The 13,342-nt window shown below is 27.0% G+C and overlaps 1 protein-coding gene and 1 long non-coding RNA gene across 6 annotated transcripts in view; one reads left to right on the top strand and one right to left on the bottom strand.

Annotated features, from left to right (window-relative positions):
• The window catches only part of LOC149031497 (uncharacterized), a 205,353-nt gene that overhangs the window by 120,299 nt on the left and 71,712 nt on the right, over positions 1 to 13,342 (bottom strand). The window lies entirely within an intron of this gene.
• Positions 1 to 13,342, top strand: part of numb (NUMB endocytic adaptor protein) — a 90,840-nt gene that overhangs the window by 60,463 nt on the left and 17,035 nt on the right. Inside the window, exon 1 of one of the 5 annotated variants that reach the window (XM_089175907.1) lies at positions 7,423 to 7,496. The exons of the other annotated variants lie outside the window; for them this stretch is intronic. The gene's annotated coding sequence lies outside the window, so the exon portion shown is untranslated. Of the gene's footprint in view, positions 1 to 7,422; positions 7,497 to 13,342 lie in introns of those variants that run through there. 5 annotated transcript variants of the gene reach the window in all.

The raw sequence follows: 13,342 nt of genomic DNA, 5'->3' as shown, positions 1-13,342 counted from the left end.
ATTCGCAAAAGTTTTAAATTGAGAAATTTTAAAGCTGAGAAATACAACACTTAGCGTTCCTACTCCTGGTTGCTTTTCGTAAAGTTTATTTTTATCGGAGATTGAAAGGAAGAGAGAGAGAGAGAGAGAAAGCTTTTAACCGGGTAGCTTTTACAGAAGCTCACATTTTAATTCCAGTTGAGACGATGTATCGTTTCTATGGTTTATAAATTCAGGGCCGTAAAAAAAGTACACAGAATTGATGGTTGAAGAAAAAGAAGAAAATGGGATATCATTTTGAAATAAATTGCTGTTCCTCCTTTCACCACCCTCCTCCCCATTTTCCTCCTTACCTTCCTTACCTCTCCCATCTCCTTCACTTCACCGTTTTCATGTATATGTTGGTTGTTGTTGTTATTGTTGTGTTAACTTACTGTATATATAATTTAATTACATGAAGTTTGTTACGTGCAATAATTAGAGAAATTACCTATCTGCCGCGTTGTTAGCCAAGTTTTTCCCCCATTCTAAAACCCTCCTCTTTTTCCACTATTCATCCTTTTCCCTTTTATTCTCCTCATCTTAGATCAACCTAATCGACGATCGATCGGCCCATGTATATCTCCCTTCTTTTACCCCGATACAACAAATGTATAATATATTTTTATCGTACAATCTAACTTGTCAATTTCTTTCTTTTTTTATTTTTTTTTAACGAGCCCTTTTTTTGTCTCGTTGCAAGGAAACTTCTTTTGACGTTACTTATTTTTTTTGTATTATTACTTTTCGTTCGGTAATTATCATTCGATTAATGGCAATTACATTTCGAGATAATTTCGAGATAATTTTAATGATTAAAAAATGTTTGTTAATGTTTATGTTAAAATATGATTTAGATTTATCTTCGAGAATTTTACTAATCAAAGAGAGAAATACATTTGTCGAATTACATAGAAACCAATATTTTTTTTCTTCTTCTTTTTTCTGCTTATCGTCGAAATGAAAAATTTACCTTCCAGAAGAAGGTTTAAGGTGATAGGGTAGAAAAGAAAAAAAAAAGTAGAAAGAAATTTATGGTTATCCTTTGAGGTTTTATTTCAGGAAATATTTTCTTTGCGTACCTTTGAATTTCCTTTTAAACGAATGGTGTGGGTCTATATATATATATATATATATATATATATATATATATATATATGTGTGTGTGTGTGTGTGTGTGTGTGTGTGTGTGTAGTCAGAACGTCTGGAAAACGTTGCGGTCAAAAGCAGAAAAGCTTTAGCTACGTGAATTTCTCGGTAGAAGAACAAAGTTCAATCTTATGACGATGAAGAATAAAAGTAGTGGGTTATGGAGAGGGAAGGGGAGGGGGAAGAAGGAGGAGTTCTTGATGGATTTGCGTATTCGCTTAGTTAAAATATTTCAAAGTCGGGTTATCGTTTTTGTTAGATGTTCTTGTCTATTAAGATTCCTGTCAACAATTTTACTCCGAATAAAATGTGCAAAGCAGTTTTCGCTTTTGCCTTGTGCATACATTTAGAAATTACGTGAACGATGATTTTCTAGTTTTCTTTTTAGTTTTTAAAAGTGAAAATTTCTTCAGAATCGGGATGATTTGGAAACGGATGAAACGCAAGCAAGCGATGTAACGCGCAAAAATATCAGAATGTTAGGGGCTGAAATACCCGAATGTTATGGAAATGACGAAATGCTACGTCACTGAAAAGAGAACAAGAAAAAAACATGTATACATCTATAGGATTAAGACTGCGAAAGAATGAGACAGAATATACAGGTGGCTCTCGACTTTCGTGCATTCTACTTTTGCAAAATTCGCTATTTTGCACATTTTTAAAGATTAAACTGTTTAATCCTCTGCGTTCGAATGTCCCTTCTCAGGGGACATCAGACTAGCCATCAGATGACAATGTTGTTCGAATAAAGAGAACAAAACAGTTTCAGTTTTGCATTAGGGTGTGCGTCAACGTGTTGTGTGTTTTGCTAATTTAGATAAATACTTTAAAACACAGTTTTTGGTGCATATTTTTTTACATCCCACTACTTTTGAACATTCAACATTCGCACACGTTTTCAGGAACCAATTATGTGCGAAAGTCGGGGGGCTACTGTAGTTATAAAGTATTTCCTATTCTCGGTTTCCTCTTTGTGCAGTGCTTCGTAGTCCCCACTCCTAGCTACTAAGCGTTGTAAACGTGTGTTTTTGTGTGCGACTGCATATTACGAAACGTAGACACATATTAACTCAATCCACACATTTAAAAATATAAGTTAATTATTCGACTGACCACTAGACTATCCATGTTTCTCACAAGCAAAACTGTACTATAGTTTCTACATAAGATTCGAGTATCAGAAAAATTTCAGATACCCATTTACATGATCATATCTGTAATATATCTTCAAATCATCTCAGCGTAAGGCTCAGTCGATGCAACTTCGATGAGGAATTGTAGTTGGTTTGATGGTCTGATGGTTGTTCACACCTTTTACTTAATAAAGAGGAGCTAGAAGAAGCGGAGCTTTCACAGTAAATATTAAACGAATATTTAAAATTAAATACATTTTTAGAAATTAATAATATTGACTTATAATGTATTTCTTACAACGATGTTTGAAAAGAAAATTTCGTTAGAATTGTTTTGATTCAAAACTCGATGAAATGAAAAAAAATACGACCATAATTGTTCCGTTCTTTATCAAAACATCTAAAGGAATTAATTGCAACGGAAAATACCTGGTTGTGTTGACCAATAATAAAGATATCTCAAATTCACAGAAAAGTTCACATATACATGAGTTTCACAAAATGGAAATATTATATTTACTTAGTTTAGGGCAGGGTATCTTTCCATTGATAAAAGTCTCACTTTTTTGGTGTCTATCTATGGCTATTGCATTCGGCATTCTATTTTGATTGCTAGGATTTGGAAAGTGGTTGTTTTGGTCACCTACCTCCACCTTAAGATCATATCGGTATCCTTTGTTATATATGGTGACAATATTATAATAAATAAATCTTACAATTATCCTACTTCTGATACTGTGCATTCGTCTTATTCTCTTGAAGATAGATTTTTTGAAGCTTTCACTTCTACCATGTGTGATATGCATACATGATATTTTATTTATTTTTCTAGATACTCGTTCGTTTATTTATATTTTAGTATATCAGAAATCGTTGATTAATGTGTATAGAAAATAATAATAATAATACACGTATAAAGGAACGTGTTAACAAACATAAGACAACAACATATTGTATTTATAATATGCGTTTATATTATATTTTTAAATTACTATTTTCACTCGATTATTAGCCATCTTTATCTGTCGTTTGATTATGCAACATTAATTAATTTAATTATAAAATGAATTATTTCTACAAAAAAAAAAATACTATACTATGTATGTAACTTTGGTATATAATTTATGATGATGTTAAATAAGATATTATAACAATGTAGGTCAGTTATTAAATAATTGGTAGGTGGTGCTGTTATCATGTTCGTCGTTCGATTAATCAGAATTTCAAAACAGTTGTTGCACAGTGTAAATCGTCATGATACATCATTTATACGATTAAATGTATATACAATATAAATAAGAAAGATAATTCGATAAGTATGAAAGAAAGTAAGTAATATATATATATATATAATAAACGAACAAAACGATACTTATTAATTCTGGAATTTAAACATGTGAATTCCTCGTTAATTGGTATATCGATTTTGTGAAGGTAACTACTAACATGATTAATATCGTTTTAACGCTAATACCTTGATACGCATTGTCACGAAAATTTAATCAACTAACCGACACGTTGTATAACAAGACACTAACATCCGTAATAAATAATCGATCGCGATGTCATCGGGATTACTTGTTGGAATAATGAAGTATGATGATTTTCTGCCATGTTCATATATACGTAACAATACAGTGAGTTTCAAAAATATTCCAACAAAATATTACATATTATACTGTTATTACAAATGTTATACGATTATTACAAATTTTTACTTTATCCAATTATTATGTTACATGTACTTTTTATTAAGGGTAAAAATAAATTAAAAAATTGAATATGTTTATTAAGATTAATAAATCATTAAAAAAAAATAGAAAAAATAAAAATACTAAAGATGATTTCTTATAAAACGATCAAACAATTAATTGTTTTAGTCGAATTAATATTATAGGTAATGTGTATTGAATATTTTTGAACGTTACTGTACACTTTCCCCATAGTAAGTTATTTGTCCGGGGATACTTTGATAAATGTCAAAATCGTATATAATCAAGTATATAAATAATTTACACACACACACATACTTATATGAACATCTGTTATATATAACCGTTCAAATATTATAATATATCGTTCATTTCTTATCTTGATCGTGTGAAATATTTGAATGATCGATTAACAACACACTCTAATGCAATTATTTCTTATTTCTCTTTGATGAAAACTGAATTTCAAGGTTTTCTGTATATACTTACATCTATAGTATATACCATTTTAATAATATATAAGATGCATTTTAATACCTCACGTTATCGTTAATCGTGACCATAAGTTTTTAAGAAAATGAATTTAACCTCTTTAGGAACGATTTTCTTTTATGGCGGGAAAAATATGACTAAATGTTTTCTCATTTTCTCTAGCTATACATTGGAAGTAACCATTACTAGTGCAGCTAAACCAAAAAATGTTTACTTCTCTGATTGAGTTATCAAATTTTTGTTCTATTTATTGCTGACATTAGCTATAATTATAAAAAATTAAACGTTCACATATGTGACCAAGGGTGTAAAGAGGTTAAGGAAGACAAAAAACAACGAAACACAACACTTTTTCGATTATATATTACTATACATAATATAATGTTTTGTAAATGAAAGGAAAACATTGGTGTTGAACGATGTTTCACTTGCTATAAACTATTATTTCGATTCAAAGAAAAGAAATAGCGGCACTTTCGAACGAGTTACGAAGTCACTCGAACGTTGACGCATATAAGCGTTCAAAACAGGTTTTTCATGACGAGAGAAACCTCTCTCTGCGTGTGTTCAAAAGTTAAACTTCTCTACTTTCATATAAATCATTTGTCATTTATCGCATGTTAATATAAAAAAATTATTCTTAATAATTTAGAAAAAAAAACAAGATTTAATAATTAATTTTTTACGAATATTTTATTTTTATTTTTATATCTAAATGAACAGTAATTTTTATTATAATTTAACAGAATAAGTTTGATATATTATCTTTCAAATACTAGGTTTGATATTTAAAAAATATAAGATTTGATGATTAATTTTTTACGAATATTCTATTTTTTTCATATCTAAATGAACAGTCATTTTTATTAGAATATAAGAGAATAAGTTTGATATATTATTTTTTAAATACTATGCTCGACATTTAAAACAAAACCCAATATTTGATGATTAATTTTTTACAAATATTTTATTTTTTTCATATCTAAATGAACAATTATTTTTACTATAATATAAGAGAATAAATATGATATATTATTTTTTAAAATTAAGTTTATACAAAACTTGGATTTGTTTCAGTGATAAGTAATATGCTTTAAGAATTAATATTATTTCCCAACTATATATATATATATATATATAGGGTTTTATTTTATAATTAGAAATAAGCAAAAAAAAGAAAACACACATATATAATTACATTATATAGCATATATAATTTAAGAATATAACTATTAAAATATCCTTGACCCAATTTAATGATGAATAAAATGTTCTTTATATTTAATAGAATTTTCTAAAAATAATCATCAAAATAATTACTGTAAAAGGTACTTTTGTGTGTTCAATAGCACCATACATGTTATTTTCTCAACAAGCAATTAGTTAATGAAATAGATTGTATCTAAGTTAAGAAACATGCTCCATACACATATCAATATATACACACACACACACACACACACACACACACACACACACATATATATATATATATATATATATATATATAAATCTATGTAAGCAAACCACGTGGTATACTTTTGAAAAGCTCATAGTAAAGATATATAAACATAGGTAAGTTACGTGTATCTATACATGAACAAAATGCAAGCACAAATTTGTATGTAGTTGTGAGCATTAGTGCGAAACGAGGGGATTGAACTCAAGGATAACCAGTGGTATGCCGATGTCCTTTAGTTCAATAGCTACAAAAGGGAAGGACATGAAATTGCTGGTATTTAAAATATCATACTTATGCATATTTTTTGCGATTCGAATGACAGACGATTTAAATGGCTTACCTTGTCATTTTAAATTATTTTAATTTAAAACTTTAAACATTTGCTTCATTACAAGTTTCCTTTCCTATGTGTTAATAAATATTTTTATTACAATTCTTTAAGAAATGTAATAATAAAGGGGGTAGGGGGTTTTATCTGTTTTTTGGGAGAGGGCATATTTTTTTATGATTTATGCGAAGAGTGAACTATCGTTAAATCTTACTAGGTCAAGAAGATAAATATCAATCTTTTGTTCTTGATTAATGCACCCGCATGTGCGGCGTCAAAGTCATAAAAGTGATAAAAAGATTTGTCTCAAAAGATCGAGTAAAATATAATAATAATAAAAAAAGAAGAAGAAATAATAAATAAAAAATACGTTGAAACAATTTCAATTGCATTTACAAACAAAAGAACAATCGTCTCTTATTATCAGTCCAATAAAATCCAAGTAAAAGATTTTTTGTTTGCAAATTTTGTTTTGGAAAGGAAAAAAAAACAACAAAATAGAAAATATATCTAGCGAAATAATAAATAGTCGAGAAAAAATGTTTCTCGTGAGGCTAAAAAAATATTGAGAATCTTCCGATGTTCTCAATAAATAATAAAATCTATCAGATACATGGTGTCAGGTTTATCTCATTATTCTTGGTAGTGTAGGTAAAGGTCGCGTATGTTGGAGAAAAATGTCATCATCAACTTTCTGGAAGGGGGTTCGGGGAAGAAAGGGTTGAAAACGTTGTGTAGGAATAATATCAGTACTGCATGCCAGTAACAGGAATCGAAATTGAGTTAACGTTGTAGTCAACGTTGAGAGAATCATGTTGCAAGATATAACCGTAGGATTTCATATGTATGCAGATGAGTGAGTGTTAAGGACACCAACCCAATCAACGCTTTGTCCTCTTGTGCATATATATATATCTTTGCATTGACGTGTTCGCATATAATATTTTCCCCTTCTCATTTTTCACCATTCTCATCCTCCATCATCCTACTCATCCCTTCCCCCTATATAACATCTCTTTCTTATCTTTGTTATTTATCTATTTATCTATCTATTTATCTTCTATCGGTGTTCTTATATACAAGTTACGATCATATTCAGAAAACATTACCGCATACGGAACACCTGTCGCAGTGAAAGGATTAAACGTGTTCGTAGGTGCTTACGCTATTGGACGTTCAGACTCGCGTTGCCATTTCAGGTAACGACGATTTTCATATTCTCTTGATGTGATGGTGGTGGTGGTTGTGGTTGTGGTACTGCAACTGAATACTTTTCAGTTAGGTTATAAATGACTTTAGAATTATTTCAATTTCGTTACGGTATACGTAACATTCAAATATATATATGTGTGTATAGGTTTCTTTTCAAAACATGAAATAACCCCTTCGAGTGATTTCTTTTTTTCTTTTATTTGGGATATACTTATTTTTTGTTCGTATTAGGGTATAGAGATTAATTGGGAAAAGTGATTGCGAGAATATTTTTTAATTAATCTCAAGGGATTTATTATTATTTTTTTTTAATTACAGAGGTATGTTTTATTTTTATTTATTTATTTTCAATTATCTGTAGATTTTATTATTTAAGTTATTTTACAGATAGAAACTTTAGATTTTTAAAATTTAGAGGTTAGTTTTATTTATTTGTTAAAAATTATTTTAATTAAAGGCTCGATATAAAAAAGAAAACTATGGAACGCTGGAATATTTTTTTAATTATATTTTTTTTTAAATCTCCGGTTAAGTTGGCGAATATTTCTTTTTTTTTTTCATTTATCTACTATAACACGAGCTGTATTATATTTAAAATGAAAAAAAATCGTATTTCATTTAAATGATTTATAATCTGATGATTAAAATACTTCGAATGTAATATTTCATTATTAAAGAGAATGAGATTTGATTTCAAAATCATTTATATTTTTAAAAAAATTTTTTTTTTTAAATAAAAATACGAAAGAAAGGAATTAATGTGTCATTATTATTATAGCATATATATTCGCCGCACCCTAACCTAAGTTTCGAGTGACGGTCAATGAACTTGTGTCAACGTTATTGCTTTAGGGCTCATTTTAAAACGAAGGTGCTTTCACCTAAGATGTTTTTCTAGGTCACAACTAGCTAACCATGTTAAGATTCTAAAGATCTTTGTCTTCGATCGGTTGCCAACTTACTGTTACACACACACACACACACACACATACATGTATATATACATGTTACACACTACACTTATGCAGAAGATAAAAAAAAATTATTTCGTGTCAGTGACAAAATTTTTCTGCAGATAGAAAAACTCTTACAAGATCGAAAACTAATAGACAGATCGTTTAATTCCAAAAAATTATTTAGTCAACTTCAAACTGTTAATTGCATTGAAATCTATTGATAAAATCTATAAAAAAAAGAGTTTTCTTTTTTTCCATCGTTTCTTTAAATTTCGTTCCCATGTTATATTTTTTCTCGAATATAATTGCGTAAAATTTTAGATAAGAAAAAAAATATATAAGTTGAAAAAAAAGACCCAGAAAAACATTTTGCAAATGTGAACTTTGTGCGCAAGGTTAGAAAAAAAAAATCTATTTGAAATTCTGAACAAGTACGAATGTGTTATTTTTTTTTTTTTTTACGTACATTTTAAATGCAAATTATATCTTCACTTCGTGTCTTATCTTTTTTTCCTCAACTCTCCTTCCCTACCCCACCCTTTCCTAGTCCATCCTTTTCCTCTATTTGTATCTCTTTACTTTTTTCTTTTTTTTTTCTTTTTCATACACGTAAGTGTGTACAAAATGACAAAGGTTAATCGAAATAATGAAGTAACGTAGCAAGGAATTGTAATTAAATTTTTCTGAATTTTATTTTAAACCTTCTTTTTTCTCTTTTTATTTTTTAAATTAGACAAATGCAAATTTAAAAAGAAAAAGAGAAAAGGAAATAAATAAATGAGGATTTAAAAAATAAAAAGATAAAAAAGAAATAAACAAATGCGAATTTTGAAAAAAAAAAAAATCTGGTTAAAATACTAACTATCGAATTATCGGATTAAAAAAATATAAGGAATAATTTTTGTTTAATCGTGTTTTTGAGGAAAGAATAAAACCACCCGATGTAGTTTCGTCCATAAATCATTTACGATAACTCAACGTTGCGATGAAACGAAAACAATGGTTCTGCGATTATGAAAGAGGACATGGAGGAAAGAGAGGAGGAGGTGGAGATAGGGGATTAGTGATGGGGATGGTTTTAGGGGGTTGGAATTGGTGGTGAAAATTTACTCGACTAAAGAGGGATCGTTAAGTTTGTGAAATTTCCCTCCTTGTTTTTCGTGGATTTCAACAGAAGTGCCTTTCAATTAAAATTTCAATCAGTTTTATCCGAATGAAAAAGTGAACTCAAATGAGAATTCAAACTTAGAACAGAATGAAAATAATTTTATTAAATCGCGTATATTATTTACTCACGATTTATCATTTCTCACGTTATTTCTTTTCATCCTTTATGTTCCTGTTAATTATTTTTCTTTTTTTTTCTGTTTTACAAAGAAACAAAACAAATTTCATTTATTATAGGAATAAATTGATTAGCAATTTTTTCTCTAATTTTTGTTTATATATATATATATATATATTTTTGTAACTTAATAAATATTTCATTAATAAATGTTATCAAATCGAATAAAAGGGAGTTTTCTAATATTAATTATAATACAATATTATATATATTATAATATTTTAATTTTTATATTATATATATTATATATTATTTTATTATTATTATTATATTTATTATTATTTTATATTATATATATATATTATAATATAATCAAATAAATGTTATAATTAATATCTGATAAAAAGTGATGGTCACTTTATAAATAAATATAAAATATATAATCAAAATATATATATATATATAAAATATTTTATAATTGGTATCAGATTAAATGAGAGTCCTTTTTAATTAAAAGCAATGAGAATTTTGTTATGCAGGTTGTTTAATTGCGATTTACGAAATAAATTTGTATCCTTTCTCTCTCTTTCTCTCTCTTTTGATCTATGAATATTTTCTCTCTCTCTCTCTCTCTCTCTTTTTATATTTTCCTTTTTGTCTCTCTCTTTGGTTTCTCAACTGTAACAGGAAATTGCTACGCTTCTTTGACCCGGCAACGTTTGACGTACATACTCTTGTATGTTTTTGCATCCGACACACGTACCAGTACACCATGGAGAAGATGAACATTCCCTATTCGCCATCTTTCCTTTCACACTCGAAGGTCGTGTGTTCGAAGCTATTATCATACTCGAGAAGTTGCTTCGAAGGATTCCTATGAACAAGGAATTATAAGAAACGATTCATATACCAGGATGCTATGGCCACGATTTGCTGTGGCTTTGTTATAAAACGTTTATTAAATATAATTCTAAACAATTTAATGCAGTTAATTGCATATAAATAACATATAAATAACCACACACAGAATAATACGACAATTACAATGGAAGACAAAATAATAATACACGAAAAAATAGAAAAAGTAAGGTTATGTCATATGTAAATTTAAAAAATTGTAGTGTAATACAGCGCCGTTTATTGAAAACATCTTGTACCTAAGGACCTAGATAACCTTTTAATAATAAATTCTTCAATTTGCAATAAAAATAAAAATAATCGCGATAAAATAAAAATCCTATATTTTAAATTGAAAAAACCCACAAAATAAAGTCATTTAGGTTCCGTAGTTTCGAAATTCATTGGAAACCATCAATGTGACACTGCATTTTATATATATTATATCTCATGAATTATCAATCACGTTGTTTAATCATAAATGGAATTTTTGTAATTTTCATTTTTCTTTTTTATTTTTTCTTCCTCAAATATTTTGCAAAATACGAAGGGTCACACAAATAAAACTATTATTCATTTTTATAGAATACTATGTAAAATAATATCAATATTATCGATCATATTTATTAATCAATTTCAATAATTAATTTTATACATCTAAATTAGGATATAAATTTGATTTGAAATCAATGAAATATATTGTAGATAATTCGTTTAGTGTTAGTATATAAGAAGTATTATCTTTGAAATTCTTCGAACGTTAGTCATCCTACATATGTATGAATCACAGATGGAAGTTCGGATAAAAAGAAAGTGTTTGAAATCTCCTCGAAATTTTTGTTTTCAAATAAAACGTCAAAATAAAAAAGTCAGGAATTTCTATCTATCTTTTTTTAATATATTTTTTAAATTTCTTTTTTCAATTGATAGGAAATAAAAAACAAATATATATTATTTTGAATTAAATGAAACGTTTATTATATTTAAAAAAATATCTCTCGTGAATTAAAAATTGGGTAAGGTAGAATGTTTTATTTTTATTTTTATTTTTAATATGATTTGATTATATAACACGATGAAAAATATTGTAGATTGTGCTGAAACGTAATTTTTAATAAAATTTCGACATAGTCAAATTTTAATGTCACATTCGAGTTGAAATTAATAGTATTACGTTCGTATTGAGAGTGAAGTGCATTGCATAGTAGACGTTAATAACGCACTTCGTTATATCCTATCCTATGTATACATGGACACATACATGTATACTTCATTAAAGCATATAGTAGATAAAAAGAGGGAGGAGTCATACAAAGTGTAGGAACGTAATTCGATTGAACGAAATTATCAACGATGCTACTCGATCTTCTCTTTTATATATACGTTCAACGATATTTATTATTTCCTTATTCGCCAAATTGAAAATGTTTTTTCTAAAAATTAAAAAATGCCAGACGAATATTATAAATATTGTAAAAATAAATAAATAAATATATATATAAAATAATTGTTTTTATCATTTAATATTAATATTTAATATTTGATATTAAAATATTATTATTTTATTATTATTTATAATATTTATAATATTTAATATTAAATATTATTAGAGTTAAAATATACTATTTTATATATAATTTTAATTCATATAGTTTGATTGAGAAATAAATTATTTTTCTTCTTATTTTTTTGAAAGTTTAAACAATTTCCAATGAAATATTTATGAGTCTTATGATGAATGAATAATATCACGTAAAAACTTGTATATCTTAAAACGCGTTACTATACGTTTAGGTATAATAGTTAAAAGGTTTTTTTTTCTTTTACACATTCCTTTAGTAGAAACGAATTTAGAATTGCTAATGAACGTGTACCGTACCTTCCTCGATGGTTTCTTGAAATTCATCTCTACCAAGAAACCTGTATATGAATCTCTTATATTCTTCAACGTTACAAGATATGCGAGTAATAAATTCATGAACGTTGATCATAATTTTTTACACCTTTGTCTTTTATTGAAATTATTATTTTTTTCAAAATTAATCATAATTGTAATATGATTGAAACATAAAACATACACACATATATATACATGGATAAAATTAGTCTTATCACATTATAACTTGTGCAGAAAAATTTGATCTTTCATTATATTATAATAATAATATTATTAAATTAATTAAGGAATAATAATCATTCTAATCATTGTAGACTATAAGTCTTACATTTAGTTTCCTTTCCTTTTATATTTAATTTTCTGTTTGAGTACACTTTCAATTTTATTGTTAATTAGTCTGAGTCTTAGTCTTTAAGTTATTCTTCTGTATTCTGTATAAGTTATTATTCTTCTGTACTCTGCACCCAAGTTATTTCTTTAAATACCGCTCGACATATTAATTAACATATTAACCTCTTCAGAAAGAGAGACGATTTTTTTATAGCAAGAAAATTATATTATATATATATATATATATATATATATATATATATATATATATATATATATATATATATATATATATATATATAATATAATTTTAATATATATATTTTATTTAAAATAATGATTCCCTTTCGGGATACATGGGTTTAATATATATATTATTATAAGAATATTATATTTCTTTTTTACGATTTATTCATTTTATGTTAAAAAGAATCTATAAAGCCCAGAAAATTTAAAAAAGCGATAAAA

Source organism: Polistes dominula, unplaced genomic scaffold (assembly GCF_049000335.1).
Source record: "Polistes dominula isolate Pdom_NZ unplaced genomic scaffold, Pdom_raw_medaka contig_19, whole genome shotgun sequence".
In the NCBI taxonomy this organism is placed as follows: domain Eukaryota; kingdom Metazoa; phylum Arthropoda; class Insecta; order Hymenoptera; family Vespidae; genus Polistes; species Polistes dominula.
Note: the sequence above shows the minus strand (reverse complement) of the source record. Positions and strands in the feature narration are given on the sequence as shown.